Genomic DNA, 14,794 nt, shown 5'->3' with positions numbered 1-14,794 from the left:
GTCTTCTCTTTAAGGGTATAGACTATGCTAGGTTGAGGATGCTCCAGTGAGTGGCCCCACACAGGAGTGTGTAAGCAGCACAAATGGAACTTGATTCGATAGTTGTTTGTTTGTTTTTGTTTTTACAGAATTAAAGCTGGCCAGGAACTGAAGGCTTTATTCTTAGCACTGGGGAAGCAGAGGCAGGTAGGATCTACGTGAGCCAACCTGGTCTACCAGGCAAATTCTGAGCCAGCCAAAGCTAAACAGTGAGACCCTGTCTTTAATAATAATAATAATAATAATAATAATAATAATAATAATAATAATGATGACGGAAATTTAAGACATTTTAGGGAGGTGGAACCTGACAGGAAACTGGCCAGGAGGTTGGAGGCGCCCCCTTCACAAGCGATAAACATAATACTCCTGAGACTGTTGTCAGCTCAGGCAAGAATAGATTGTTATAAAAAGAACACTCTCGTAGGAGCGCCCTCCATGAGGCCATCTACCATGCTGTCATCCCGCTAGACTGCCCTCAGCCTAGGCTGCACACATGGGCTGCACATCTTGTTCTTCTGCCTCCGAAACTGTGAGCTAAGAACTGCTATTTTACGGATAAAGTACTTGGTGTCCCGCCTTCTGTTATAGCAACAAAAAAGGATTAAGAAACCGGATAAAGAGTTATTTTGAACCTCAGGTGGCAGCTTTTAAGAGAAGAGATAAAATACGAGTGACTCTAGGGTACCGCTGAGCTCGGTAGGCAGTTACCACATTAAGCCTGGGAACAGGAGCAGGGCAGGGAAGAGACCAGCATGCATCACTCCAGCAACCTGTCCTCCAGTGCTTGGTGTTCTGCTTTCTCAACAAGTTCCGTGCGGCTGCTTCTATAACCCAATTCAGGCGTCCCCTGCCTCCCAGATGCTTGCTGATGCTAATATCTGTCACCTACTTTCCCAACTCCAGGCTTCTACATCTGGGATCCTGTTCCCAAGAATCTTCTCGCCCGTGGGTCTGAGAAATTTCCTGAATATCTATTTATGTTACACAAATATACAAACACAGACTCATAAGAAATTCCAACACTGAAGTCTATCCACCCCAAAAAGAACGTGGACTTGCTCTGGGTCTACATCCCTCTTTGGAGGGAACAGCACACACAGCTTGGTACCACATCTAGTGCTTTTTAAAACGGATTCTTACAAATATATAAAAATAATGATGTTTCTTAACATAACTAAGAATTTAACCGTAATTTGATCATGCCATGTATTCTTACTTGAAAATGCACAGCGTTGGGCTGGGAAAATGCTCAGCTGATTCAGTGCTTAGCGTGCAAGCATGAGGAACTGAGTTCTGATCCCAGCCTCCAGGCCTGTGCCACATGCCTGGAACCCCAGTGCTGGGCAGGTGGACACATGGCCATCTCTGCTAGCCAAACCAGTGAGCTCCAGGTACAGTGACAGATCCTGTCACTACTGAGGAAAATGCATGACTGATGTTAACCTGTGGCCTCTGTGTGCTTGCACACAAAAACCTGTGAGTGCACACACAATGCATAATTACACAAAATATATGATCTTGTCTTTTTTTTTTTGGGAGGGGGTAGTCTCACTGCGTAGCCATGTCTGGTCTAGAACTCACTATCCAGTTTCTTACTGCTAGTGTACACATCCATACGTTCTTGTCATTCGAAGTATTCATATTGTCAGTGTTTTGCCAATGGCACTGCATTGCCCTGCATGTGCGATGCTGTGCACTACTCCTGTGACCGTGAGATGAAGCACTGTGCACTTATTCCTCTAAGAATCACCTACTTACAAATGTTGCCCGTTCTCATTTATTTGTTTCTGACACATGGGAGATCTTCCTTACACACCAGTCTTGGTACTGTAAGGTTCATACGCTCTCTTCTCCAGCCACTAAGCTGTCTTTATAGTGTAGCAGTTCTGAATGTGTGAAGTCTCTGGATTACACAAAGGGTTTTCTTAAGTCAAAAAGAACTATGTATTTGAATATATATATTAATTATTGCACACTTGTGCATCCAATATGCATACTTTACATACCCTCTACACATTACATACACCAGACTCCAGACTCTATGTATGTACATATATGTGTATTTGAGAATGTAGTTTTTATTTCTTCACTTCAAAAGAAAAACCTTATCTAGTTTCTTATTTTGACACAATTACTTTAAACATTCCAATCTCCCTATATATCACAAAAAGATAAATTATCATAGTGTGCTAATGAGGCAGAAAAGAAATACATATCACACACACACACACACACACTTACACAGATACAAAAATCTTTAAAAGTATATCAGAGTGCACGGGGTTATTTATAAATGATATTGGGAAAACTGTTTAGTATTATTTTTAAATGTCAGCTTAAATCTACCTTCCACATCACTCAGCAGAGTAAATGCTGGAAGAAAATAAATCCCTTAAAAGCGAACGCTCAGGAAAAGCAGAACAGTTTCAGCAGTGGAAAAATACTAAAGGACCACATGGTTTTCCAATAATTCATTTTTATTTTATTTATTTACTATTTATTTACTTATTAAAACCAGGATCTTGTGTATGGATAAGTAAGCATCTACCGAATTCAATTTTTAAGATTTGCTTTATTTTAATCATGCATATGTGGAGGGCGGATAAATGCTGGCACCTACAGAGGTCAGAAGGTGTCAGATCCCCCGGAACTGCTGAGAGCTCACTGGAGTATTTGCTGGGAGCTGAAGAACCCACAGGAGGGGCAAGAAGCGCTCCTCACCATCTGGCACCTTTCCAGTTCCATGAAAAACCTTTAGAAGGTTAACACTGGCCAGGGAACATAGCTGGCAACATCATGACATTATGACATCATCATGACAGACATCAAGCTCTGACCAAATGCCTGACAGAGACAGCCTAAGGCAGCAAACTCTCTTTGAGAGTTTCAGTCCATGACTAGATTGGGGGTGTGGGTGTGGCTGCTCCTCTCATGAAGGAACCAGAGCAAGGGTAACAGGAAGGGACGTGAGCAAGGCACACCTCAGGGCTGTCGGCCCCAAACCAACCCCATTTCCCACCTTCCCACCAAAGCCAAAGTCTCCCAAGTCTGAATCTATCAGTGGATTCAACACTGCTTAAGTCCGAAGCATTCTCTGGCCATCTGAGGAAACGCCCTCACAGAACGCACAACATGTACTTTAGGAACCTCTTCAGTATCCTGGGTCAAATCAAGTTCAAGAATAACTGTCACACATATTCCATGAAAACCCCGTGAGAGCCAGCAGCAGCAGCAAGATGGGAGCCAGACCTTGAACATCGTCTTGTGAAAATGAAGATGTTCTGGTTCATTCCTTGTCATCTCCATGGTGGTAAACAGACGAAACTAAAACAGAAGGCTCTCACACGGTGGGAAGAGAGCAACCCCAAAACACAATACCAGGCACCATTAAAAAGCTCCAACCAGCCTGGAGCAGCTCAGGGGTACAGCATGTGCTTCATGCTGGGCTCTCTGTTCAGGACCTGTGACATACACACAGAGCATGTGTACCCTTTGACCCAATGATCCCACACTGGCAAACTTACAGATATAACCCATTCCATCCCTTGACCATAGAAAGTATTAGTAATAATGAAGCAAGAAAAGAAGGGAGAGGGGGAGGGAGGGGAGAGGGGGAGGGAGGGAAGATGGGACGGTGGGGGGTGGGGTGGGAGGAAGGAGGGAGGCTGGGAGGGAGAAGAGAGAGGAGAAACAAAGCAACCTAATTTTTAGGGGTTTTTTCCAATTAATTATTTATTTGATTGATTATTGAGTCTCGCATGAAGCCCTGAACACACAGGGATCTACCTGCCTCTGCATTCCAAAGTGCTAGGATCAAAGGCGTGAGTCTCTAAACCTGGGTTTTTGTTTTTTATTTTTAATGCCTGCTGGGATCCCAGGAACTGGTTCTCCTTTTTTTTTTTTTCTCGGAGCTGAGTGAGGACCGAACCCAGGGCCTTGCAAACACTGAGCTAAATCCCCAACCCCTTGTTTTTTATTTTTATTTTTTTTTTTTTTTTAATTTCTTTTTTTCGGAGCTGGGGACCGAACCCAGGGCCTTGCGCTTCCTAGGCGAGCGCTCTACCACTGAGCCAAATCCCCAACCCCTTGTTTTTTATTTTTAAACTTAAAAGATTTAACCTCATCTACAGAGGGAATTCCAGGACAGCCCAGGCTACACAGAAAAATCCCATCTCTAAAAACCAAAAATAATTTTTAAAGGGTGGAGGGAGGGTAAGCGATAATCAAATAGCTTTTTGCTGTGGTCTCAGAGCACAGCCCTCGACCAGGAAGTCAAGAAAAGGCTCGCCATTCTGCCTACACCATCACCTTCTGCCCTGCTGCCTTACTGGCCACAAAGCTAGCTGCCACAGGGGCTACTGTGGGCAGTGAGTGGATGGAATCCTGCTTACCCAGCACAGGACAGTCGGCTTTGCCTGTCCCAGGGTGAGAACTCTAAAATATTACCTTTGTCACTCAGCATTTGAAAAATAAAACTGAGGTGAGTTTTTAAAAGAGAGCTCATGTGCAAGAGTTCATTTCTCCAGAAATTTTAAGTGAGCTCCAGAGTTTTAAGTGAAAGCGGAGTGTGGCTCACTTGCATTCCCCCTGCGGTTAGGAGTTTCTGTCTGGATGGCTCTTGACAGTAACTCACTTGGCAAGGGGAAGGTCCTTGCAAGCAGAACCAGCTACTCTAAAAAGACCCCTAAGACACAGGGAGTGTAGAGAATAGAACTTGGGAATTTACTGGGGCAAAAGGAGCCGCCTGGATGAGAACTCCCACAGAGGCTGCACAGACCCGTCCTCACCTCCGCGTTCCCAGAGGGAAGCTGCACATTGGCACTTAACAACATGAACTCTCTTCACTGCTGAGCTACATTGTTTCAACGTAAAAGTTTGAGTGGACCAGAAAAGGAAATTAAGGCCCAAGTTTCATTCCCAGAAAACAGAGTGGAAACTAAGAATAGAAATCCAGACGCCTCTGGAAGACACAGCAGAGCACTGACAGCCTTCTGCAGGGTCGCCTTCTGCAGGGTCAGGGAAGCCGGTCACAGAAAAAACCATGAACGCATAGCTTCCCAGGAAAGCCACAACGGTTGTCCTGTCGTTACTTTGAAATTCTGTCATCTGGGGTTTCTTTAGTATCTAATTCCACACCTCACAAACAAAGTTTGGGACAGATGTTCAGCACTGGGACAGAATCTATTCATCTGCTAGATGCAAGGTCAAACTCCACATGCTGACAGCTCCAGAAGCTTCCACACACCAAGAACCCATCTAGATGGGAGTTTTTCTCAGCAGGACTCTAGACTTCTACCCTTATCCAAAAGGATGCACCAAGCTGGTCTAGTTACCTTATCTTCAAGGAGGGAGCCCTGTTTTTCTAGTGACTAGGGCCCAAGGAGAAGGCTTCTTGGCAGAAGTTAATAAATACAGTAACTTGAGCATGAATCATCCTGACTTTGCATGATGTGGGGGAAAAATGACTCACAAGAAGACTTTTCCTCCCAAGATAGTATATGAGCATCAAATGCATGGTCAGCCTCCAAAGCAGGCAAGTAGTGTTAGCTTCCGTAGCCCCTGCACAACAGAAGACTAGACCACTGCCCTGTGAGCACCTTCAGGTCTGGGGTTGCTGCAGGACCTCTTTTCCAGACAGAGCCAACCCCTAGGATTTTTCACCCCAGTCTTAAATAATAACCAGCTTCGTACTCACTGCAAAGCCCTCGCTCAGCTTCTCTTCCCTCCTGGGAGCTGCCGGCCTCAGTCAGTAAAGCCACTGCTCTATTCTGAGCCAGTTGCTGTCTGAGAGGAAAACCACATTCAGCCAGCGCTTGGGCAAGGCCTGCTCAGGAAGCAGGCGGGCTCTACTCCCCATGCCTCTCCCTCTCCCTCTCCCCTCCCGCCTCCCCACACTCACAAGTTCACATATACTCATGATGCAAAATCAAATTTCTCTCTGACTGGGTGCCAAGTATTTAAAATTTAGACTTCTCCAAAACTAAAAATGTAAGGATGTCGGCGGCTAGGAATAAAAGGGAACTTATTCAACCCACAAGAGGCAAGTACAAATACCCCGTGATATCTAACCGAAGGAAAAGGCAGTCAGCCCTCGAGCTTCAGGGCCCTCATGAGTGCTGTGGCTGAAGAGCTCTAGGCGGACAGGAAGTTAGGAACCAGGAAGCGCTTCAAAGCAGGCTGTTCTCTGGGTTTAACAGAAAGGTCTGAGGCCTGTTAACCACAGCCCCTTCAGGGATTTATTATGATTTCTTTTTTAATCCTAAATAAGTTCCTACCTAATTTTGAATTCACAAATCTCTCAAATGATATGTCCTACCTCATAACACCTGGCTTCTGGCCTGTAGCCTCTAAATAAACTCAGTAAGTCCCTGTGCCCACCGGCTGCTGTCCCTTTTGGGGCAACAACACTGTGTATAAAACATGCAGGAAATTCTGTGATGGTTAACACCAAGAAAACAGCCTGGGAAAATGAGGCAGATTCCAACATAAATAAAATGTAAAAGCCAATGACTAAGGTGGGACAGACAGACAGACACAAACACACACACACACACACACACACACACACACACACACACACAACCTTTGGTTCAGTTGTCCCCTGGTGCAAATGCAGGCTACTCGATAACCATAAATGAACATTGTAATCGCCTTGGGGTGAGGTATCTTCCATAGTCTCCCGTGTTTGAGCACATGGTCCCTGGCTGGTGGAATGTGTTTGGGATGTTGTGATTAGGGCATGGAACCTGACTGGAGTCACTGGGGGTGGGTCCTTGCAAATTATACTGGATGATTCTGGTTCCAGGGGGAGATTTTTCTAATGGCTGGTCCTCACTGTATGAAGAAGCAGCCATGAGCTCCTACTGCATCCGGGTCTGATGAACTGAGACCCTCCCAAACGACAAGCTAAATTGAGCCCTTCTTCTATTATGCCACTTCTGCTGGGCATTTTATCACAGACATGACAAAAAAAATAACAACTAGGTATACAAAGCTGTGAACAACTGTGGTCGGGGTGACCTTGACAATAGACAACAATGAACAGAGCAATTAAACGTCTAACTGATCATGCTACAGTATGTCCAGGTAATTCACCCTTGTGCAGTGGTCAGAAAAGATACCTTGCCCTGTACCTTCGCTGAATGTGTTCGTTCGATTTCCATCATGACGAAATCCCTCACAAAGTTAAGCTAACAGAGGAGAGGTTTCGTCAGCTCAGAAGATTCAATCCACAGCTGCTTAGGGCCATTGTTCTGGTCCTGTACTATGGCAGATAGAGCATGGCAGAGCCAAGTGGCTCTCCTTGTAGCAGCTAGGAAAACCAGAGGACCAGAAGGGCTGGCATCAAAATGTAGCCTCCCAGAGCAGGATCCCAGAGCCAATGAGAGAGCTGGGAGGTAAAGGCGCTCACTCTCCATGCTTCACAGGTACCTGAGTCAGATCCCAAGAACACACACAAACATGAAAGGGAAAAACCAAATCTACATGTCTTCTGATTTCTACCCTGGCACCCACAGCATTAGCATGCACACACTCTCTCACACATACACATTCTCTCTCTCTCTCTCTCTCTCTCTCTCTCTCTCTCTCACACACACACACACACACACACATACACACACACACACATTCTCTCTCACACACATACACACATTCTCTCTCACACACACACACACACTCTCTCTCTCACACACACACACATTCTCTCTCTCTCACACACACATTCTCTCTCTCTCTCACACACACACAGACTCTCTCTCACACACACACACTCTCTCTATCTCACACACATTCTCTCTCTCTCTCACACACACACACACACTCTATCTCTCACACACACATACACACACTCTCACACACACATTCTTTCTCTCTCTCTCTCTCTCTCACACACACACACACACACACAAATACATATAATAAGTAACTTTTTAAAAAGAAAAGAGTGTGCTGTTAATGACCTAATTTTCCCAATCAGGCTCCACCTCCTGTATTTCCCACCATCTCCCAGGCCTCTTCAGTTATAGATGTAAAAATCAATGAATCCACCCACAAGGTCAGGGCGTCCACGGCCCAGTCGACTCCCAAAGGCCCCATCTTTCAATACTTCTGTACTAGAGATGAGGCTTTTGACATGTGAGCTTCTGAGGATCGTTTAAGAGCCAGATAATAGTGGCTGGGGACATGGCTCAGTGGTAGGGCACTTATGTGGCTCTGAGTCCAAGCCTTAGTAACTAAAAACAATCCAAACAGCAAGACAGACTCCTTAACAGAACAAGAGAAAGTTAAATCTAGTAGTATATACAAATGATGTTATGCCATGCCCAAAAGAGATTTATAGCAGGAATTTTAGACTGATTATCACAAATGAGAAGCAGACATAATTCTGACTAGCAGTGACAACATAATTCAAATTAAAAGACTAAAAGAGAAAACCCACACGACCCTGTCAACAAATATAGAAAAATCATTTGAAAAAAACCAACAAACATTTATGATTTAAAAAAATTAAAATTCAACCACTAGGAAGAAAAGGGAATTTCTTCAACATGGCAAAGGGTAACTACAAAATACCCACAACCAAAATCCTATGTAATGTGAGCATTGGAAATCCTTCTCTTGAGACCTGAAACAAGACCAGATTTCTCTGTTCTCACTACGTCTAGTCAACAATGCCCAGGAAGTTTTGGTTGGGGAATTCAGGCAAAAGAAGAAAAGAGAGGGCACCATAAACCATCTATTGGCATAAAAGGACCTTGCACGGGATAGAAGGGATATCTACAGCCCGAAGGCTAATCCAGGCTCCAATGAGATCAGAGCAAAGGGAATGAGGTGCAGCATCGGTTGGTTTCTATACCGTAGCAGTAGGAACTCCTGATACACCTAGAAAACAATCATTTCGGTGACGGCTCCGTGGTACTGTGCTTGCCTGAAAGGACCAGAGTCTGAGCCCCTGAGCCACTGTACAAGTGCCAGGTATGGTGGCTCATGCTCATAATTCAAGCACTAGACAGGCAGAGACAGGAAGATCCCTGAGGCTTGCTGCCTAACTGGAGGACCCTGGACTAATTAGAGACCCTGTCTCCAAAGAGGTGAACATCCTTCCTGGGAATAAAGCCCACAGTTGTCCTCTGGCTTCCACATACATGTGCACACACCAGACGTAAGCATGTGTACCCACTCACACATGACATAAACATGCACGTATGTACATTAAAAACAAAGTGCCTACAAATAAATAAGATGTGCTCACTGCTAACTGCAAAGCATCGCTGAAAAACCTGAAGGAGTGGGCCAGCAAGGTGGTTGGTTCAGCATTCAGGGTAACAGGCTTGCCTGACAGAGCCTCCCTGGTGGAAGGGGAGAACCAGTTCCCACAGGTTATCCTCAGGTGTGCGTGTGCCAGCATACATACACATACTCACATAAAACAAATGTTTTATTTAAACTTAACTTGAAAAAGCAACGTTTAAGGACAGGCATCTATACGTTGAGACAGAAGGATCTATATGAGGTCCAGCCTGGTCTACATATTAAATACCTGGATAGTCAGGGCTACACAAAGAGACCTTGTTTCAAAAAAAAAAAATCCAGTTATGGCTCTCTCTGTTGGAAGTCGAAGGGCAGGTTAAAACCTGGATCTGGAGTTAAGTCCTCCTTAGTATCTGACCACCTCCCATGGATGGAGCAGCTCACACAGCAATGCCGCTGTGCACAGAGCTTGGCAGGCACATAAGGGTTAGAGACAATCACTTTGGAGATGTTCCTGAGGGCAGAGTCCTCAGCTATACCCTGAACAATCAACTTTAGGAATATATATTTATTTTACTTTTATATGTGCATGGGAGCTTTGCTTACAAGCGTTGTCTCTTCGTCGTGTGTGTAGTTCCCACAGAGACCAGAAGAGGGCGACAGATCCTCCAGTCCTGGAGTTACAGTTGCAGTGGTAAATTGACATACACAACACAAAAATGGAACTGTTCCACCACCCGCTTTTTAGTATTACTAAAGCCTGTGTTGACTGTAAGCAATTCCTGCACAGACCTGCTCTGTACTGCATCATGGGACACCACTCAGGAATCTTCCTCTAACAAAGAAGACAGAAGATTTTCAAGGTCTGAGTTACTTGACAAGTTAATTCTATCTTAAGTTAAAAGGTAATATTGGAAATAATTTGTGATTTTGAACAATGGTTGATATTTTTGAAAGGTGCAGATCATAGATGTTAAACATTTATATATATTTACTAAGAATGACTCTCAGCTGCTCAGTGGTGCCCCACACCTTTAATCCCAGCATTTGGGAGGCAGGGGCAGACCAGCCTGGTGTACAAATCGAGTTCCAGGATACCCAGGGCTACACAGAAAGATCCTGCCTCCAAAAATAACCAAACAGGGCTGGAGAGATGGCTCAGCAGTTAAGAGCACTGACTGCTCTTCCAGGGGTCCTGAGTTCAGTTCCCAGCAACCACATGGTGGCTCACAACCATTTGTAATGGGATCTGATGCCCTCTTCTGGTGTGCATGAAGACAGCTATAGTGTAATTATATATAATAAATAAATCTTTAAAAAATAAATAAGCGGGGTTGGGGATTTGGCTCAGTGGTAGAGCGCTTGCCTAGGAAGTGCAAGGTCCTGGATTCGATCCCCAGCCCCAAGGAAAAAAAAAAAAGAAAAAAAAAAAGCAAGAAAGAAAAAAAGATTCTTGCTGACTAATGCAATGACAGAAAAACTCTTTAGCCTTTTTAAATGTTTCTATAGTACAGTAAATATTTGACAATTTGGCAGGGTAACATTTATTTACATAATTTTTATCTACAGAACATAAATGCTTTTACCCTCATCCCCCACCTCCCGCCTCAATGTGGTTTTTTTGAGACAGGGTTTCTCTGTGTAGCTCAGGCTGTCCTGGAATTCACTCTGTAGACCAAGCTGGTCTTGAACTCAGAGATCCTCTTGCCTCTGCCTCCTGAGTGCTGGAATTAAAGGTGTGGGCCACTCCTTCTTTTGTCAAAGACTTCATCAAGAAAGGCAGCATTCATAGTCATTTGCATTCGTAATAATCCAGTAAAAAGGGGCTGGAGAGATGGCTCAGTGGTTAAGAGCACTGACTGTTCTTCCAGAGGTCCTGAGTTCAAATCCCAGCAACCACATGGTGGCTCACAACCATCTGTAATGGGATCTGATGCCCTCTTCTAGTGTGCATGAAGACAGCAACAGTGTACTCATATACATAAAATAAATAAATCTTTTAAAAAATAATCCAGTAATAAACAGTTAATATTAATGTTTTTTAAAGATTTATTTATTTATTATATATTAGTACACTGTAGCTGTCTTCAGACACACCAGAAGAGGGCATCAGATCTCATTACAGATGGTTGTGAGCCACCATGTGGTTGCTGGGATTTGAACTCAGGACCTCTGGAAGAGCAGTCAGTGCTCTTAACCACTGAGCCACCTCTCCAACCCCAATATTAATGTTTTTATCAGTCTCTTTTTATCAACAATTTGACTTTCAGCCAATGATATTGATCACTTGCTAAGATGTAAGGGTTTGGGAGGACTGGCACTGTGTAAAAACTGTATCTAAAGATAGGGTTACTTATGTACTCCAATAGCATCAGATGCTACTTTATAACCCCATAGTTTACACGGCAGAAAGAAGGCTCAATCAGACCCAGAAAGGCTTTCTTAATTGTAGCAGTGGTTGATTTTCTCTGCAGGCACTTCAATCATTCTCTGAGGAGACTGACAGCCATGCCACTCAACGGCATCTGTAACTTTAATTTTTTTCAACTCTTATTTTAAATGATGGTTCTTAAATGCTTTAACCTCCCTTATAGCTCACCACCCACCAATGGTAGTGGGAAAGAAAGGATATGGGGAAGTGGACCTGTTTAGAAAGGTTCTTTGGAGCAACTCCCGTCTGTATTGTCTGGAAATCAGCAGCTCAGTTCATAGATCAGCAGGGGCAGCTTGATCCACTTGCAAACTCTTCACAGATACACCACAAGTCCAGGTCAGTAGAGTCGGGACAGCAAACAAGAATCAGCATTGGTGGCATGACCTAGCAGAGATAGCCAGGCCTCAGCCTCAGCCTCAGCTTGAGTCAGCAGGAGGGACCAGGAGGAACGCCAGAAGTACTTGGCTGTGCCTTTCTCAGCAAAGCGAAGATCAAAGACTCGAGACCCACGAGCATTGCACAGCAAGCTCTGTAAGCAAGCCTAGCTCAACCTCCACCACTGCCCATCGAGTCCCACTTCTACCCTCCAAACATCGTGTGTCCTCCACAGGCCGTGCCTCAGCCCATGCATCTGTCTCAGCTGACATCACTCTGCCAATCAGCCCAAGACCTTGCAAGCAGCAAGAAACTGCAGCACAGCACCAGAAGCTTTTTGGTGTGTTTCTTTCTCTGGAGTCCCTACAAATGCAGATCAACTATGTAGTGTAAGGTGGACCAATATGCGCATGTCATTAGCAAAGAATCTTTCATCACGTGTCCTTTCATGTGCTTGCTTTAACAGAACATCCTTTCTCCTGCTTCAGCTAAACGCTCCTTCACCTGTGTCCACTTCGGGAAAACACCGCTTAACATGTTTGCCCCAGCAAAACACCTTCCAGCACAACTGACTCTGCAGAGGACCCTTGAGTTTCCACTTCAGGAATCCGTGAGCATGGAGGCTGGAGAGCACCCAGGAGGCCAAGGCCAGACCAGCGCCCTGCAGCTGCAGGAACAGCTTCCCGAGCTAAGTTCATGTCTCAGTGAGAAAGCTACCCAATCCCAAAGGACAAGAATTTCCTAGATCCTCGCCTAAACCAAACCTTAAAAAATGTTCTGTTTTGCTGCTGGAAAATAAATTCATCAACCCTAAAAATAACTAGGACGAAGTCAGGGAATGAAAGTGATTCTAAATGAGTGTCAAACAGATGTTGGACTAATTTTACAAAGACTCAGAAAAAGTGTCCTGGGGACTTCTGTGCGACAGCAGAAAGGGACTAAGAAAAATCTGATGGTACAGAATGGCAGAGAACACTTGGGGATGGGGAGGGGGCTAAAATCTTCGTGACTTTCTAGGTTTCAGAAATGGATCCAGTGTTTATCGACAGACAGTGGGTTAGACAGCGATGCTCAACCTTCTTCACGCTGAGACTCTTTAGTACCAGTTCATGTTTCAGTGACCCCCCACCATAAAATTATTTCATTGCTACTTCATAATAACAGTAATTCTCTGCTACTGTTATGAGTCATAATGTAAATAGTTTATACACAGGATATCTGATATATGACCCCTGTGAAAGGGGTCACAACCCACAGGTTGAGAGCCACAGTTCACAATGGTTACACTAATGTACTGAACAAAGTCTGAAAATTGTCAGAGTATAGAATGGTATTTGTTCGCCAACTTTCTGTTTCCAAAACAAAATACCTGGGATAATCAACTTAAAGGAGAGAAAGGTTTATCTTTGGAGGCTTCAGCCCGGAGTCAGTGGGACCATGGCTTCCCAGCCTGTGACTAGGCAGTGAGGCAGGGTGGAGTTCTGCTATTCCTTCATAGCCATAACACAAAATGGAGGACGAGTAGGAGCCAGAGGCTTCCTTGCCCAGTGACCAATGACCAGAAGACTTCCCAATGGGTCCTGCATCTGGGTCCCCCCTTTCCTAACAGCGTTGCTCTCAGAGCCTTTAACACAAGACGTTTCAGGTGACTTTAAAGATCCACAGGTGACATTTAAAGATCCAATTATATGATGCTGTCCTTTGTGAGATTCATGTCTGTCTACAAACACTTGTTCCTGCTCAGAGGAACCTGACTTCTCTGTGAACCAAAACATCTCTTCAGACCACTTTAATTTCGTTCTAAAACACTGCATTTCGTGGTAGGAAATTACATAGAGAGACCTAATTACAGAGGGAGACACCTCACTGCGGCTGGGCGAGGGATGGCTGGTGAGGCCGACATCTTAAGATCTAGGAGACACGGTTCATCATGCAGCAAAGCTTGCTCTATAAATACATGACTGGGAGCAAGAAGCATGCTTATGACAAGTCACGGGGCGTTGAGAGGTTTGCCTTTTTATGAAAGCACCGACTGCTGCAAGTCCAGGTGAACTCACACACCGAGGTCAGACGGCACCACCTTCAAAGGTTGCATGGGGTGAGAGGTGTTTGTCTCCCACCACAAACCCTCCTCTGTCCTCCCACCCAGCAGGGACTGTCCCCTGCCCCTAGCATTCTATACCTGCCACCTACAATGAGCTTCTATCCCAGGCTACAGAGATTTGAGTTTAGTCAGGAACAAGAGATCAGCTACTGTTTTTGGACTCTAAAACAGATGTTAAACTAAGTTCGGAAGAGTGTAAGCTAGAATGGCCCATCCATCACACTTTCTGACCTTAGGGTCCAGGATATATGATGGCGTCCTCTGCTCTCTGTTGTTTTTCTTACCAAGCTCCATTACCATATTCACCCTGAGCCTGGCTCATTGGCTCACAGGGAGGTGAAGCCTCTGTCTGGCCCCTCCCTCTTCCCTGGTTCTTTTCCTCTCTTGCTGGTCTGACATACCTACTCCTCTGATGACTCCCACGCCAAGGTCATGTCCTTCCACCAATACATTCTTGATGGTCACCCACCAGCCTGGGATCACCAACTTGTTTTTATTTGTTTAATTTATTTTTATTTGGGTGTCCAAACAGAAATGAAAGGCCAACTTTCCTCCAGGTCCTCTTATCTCAGAGGGGAACCCCTCTG

General features: G+C 44.8%; 1 protein-coding gene and 1 long non-coding RNA gene across 8 annotated transcripts in view; both read right to left on the bottom strand.

The window, feature by feature from the left end:
• Nucleotides 1–14,794, bottom strand: part of Specc1 (sperm antigen with calponin homology and coiled-coil domains 1) — a 274,496-nt gene that overhangs the window by 218,550 nt on the left and 41,152 nt on the right. For 2 of the 7 annotated variants that reach the window (XM_087571815.1, XM_087571818.1), the window contains exon 1: nucleotides 5,738–5,828. The gene's annotated coding sequence lies outside the window, so the exon portion shown is untranslated. 7 annotated transcript variants of the gene reach the window in all.
• Nucleotides 2,502–5,828, bottom strand: LOC148002905 (uncharacterized). The gene is made up of 2 exons (XR_015631698.1): nucleotides 4,109–5,828; nucleotides 2,502–3,987 (listed from the first exon to the last, which is right to left on the bottom strand). It is a non-coding gene; the product is annotated as an uncharacterized LOC148002905 (long non-coding RNA).

This window comes from Rattus norvegicus, chromosome 10 (assembly GCF_021556685.1).
Source record: "Rattus norvegicus strain SHRSP/BbbUtx chromosome 10, alternate assembly SHRSP_T2T, whole genome shotgun sequence".
NCBI lineage: Eukaryota > Metazoa > Chordata > Mammalia > Rodentia > Muridae > Rattus > Rattus norvegicus.
The sequence above is the reverse complement of the archived record's forward strand: the minus strand, read 5'-3'. Positions and strand labels throughout refer to the sequence as shown.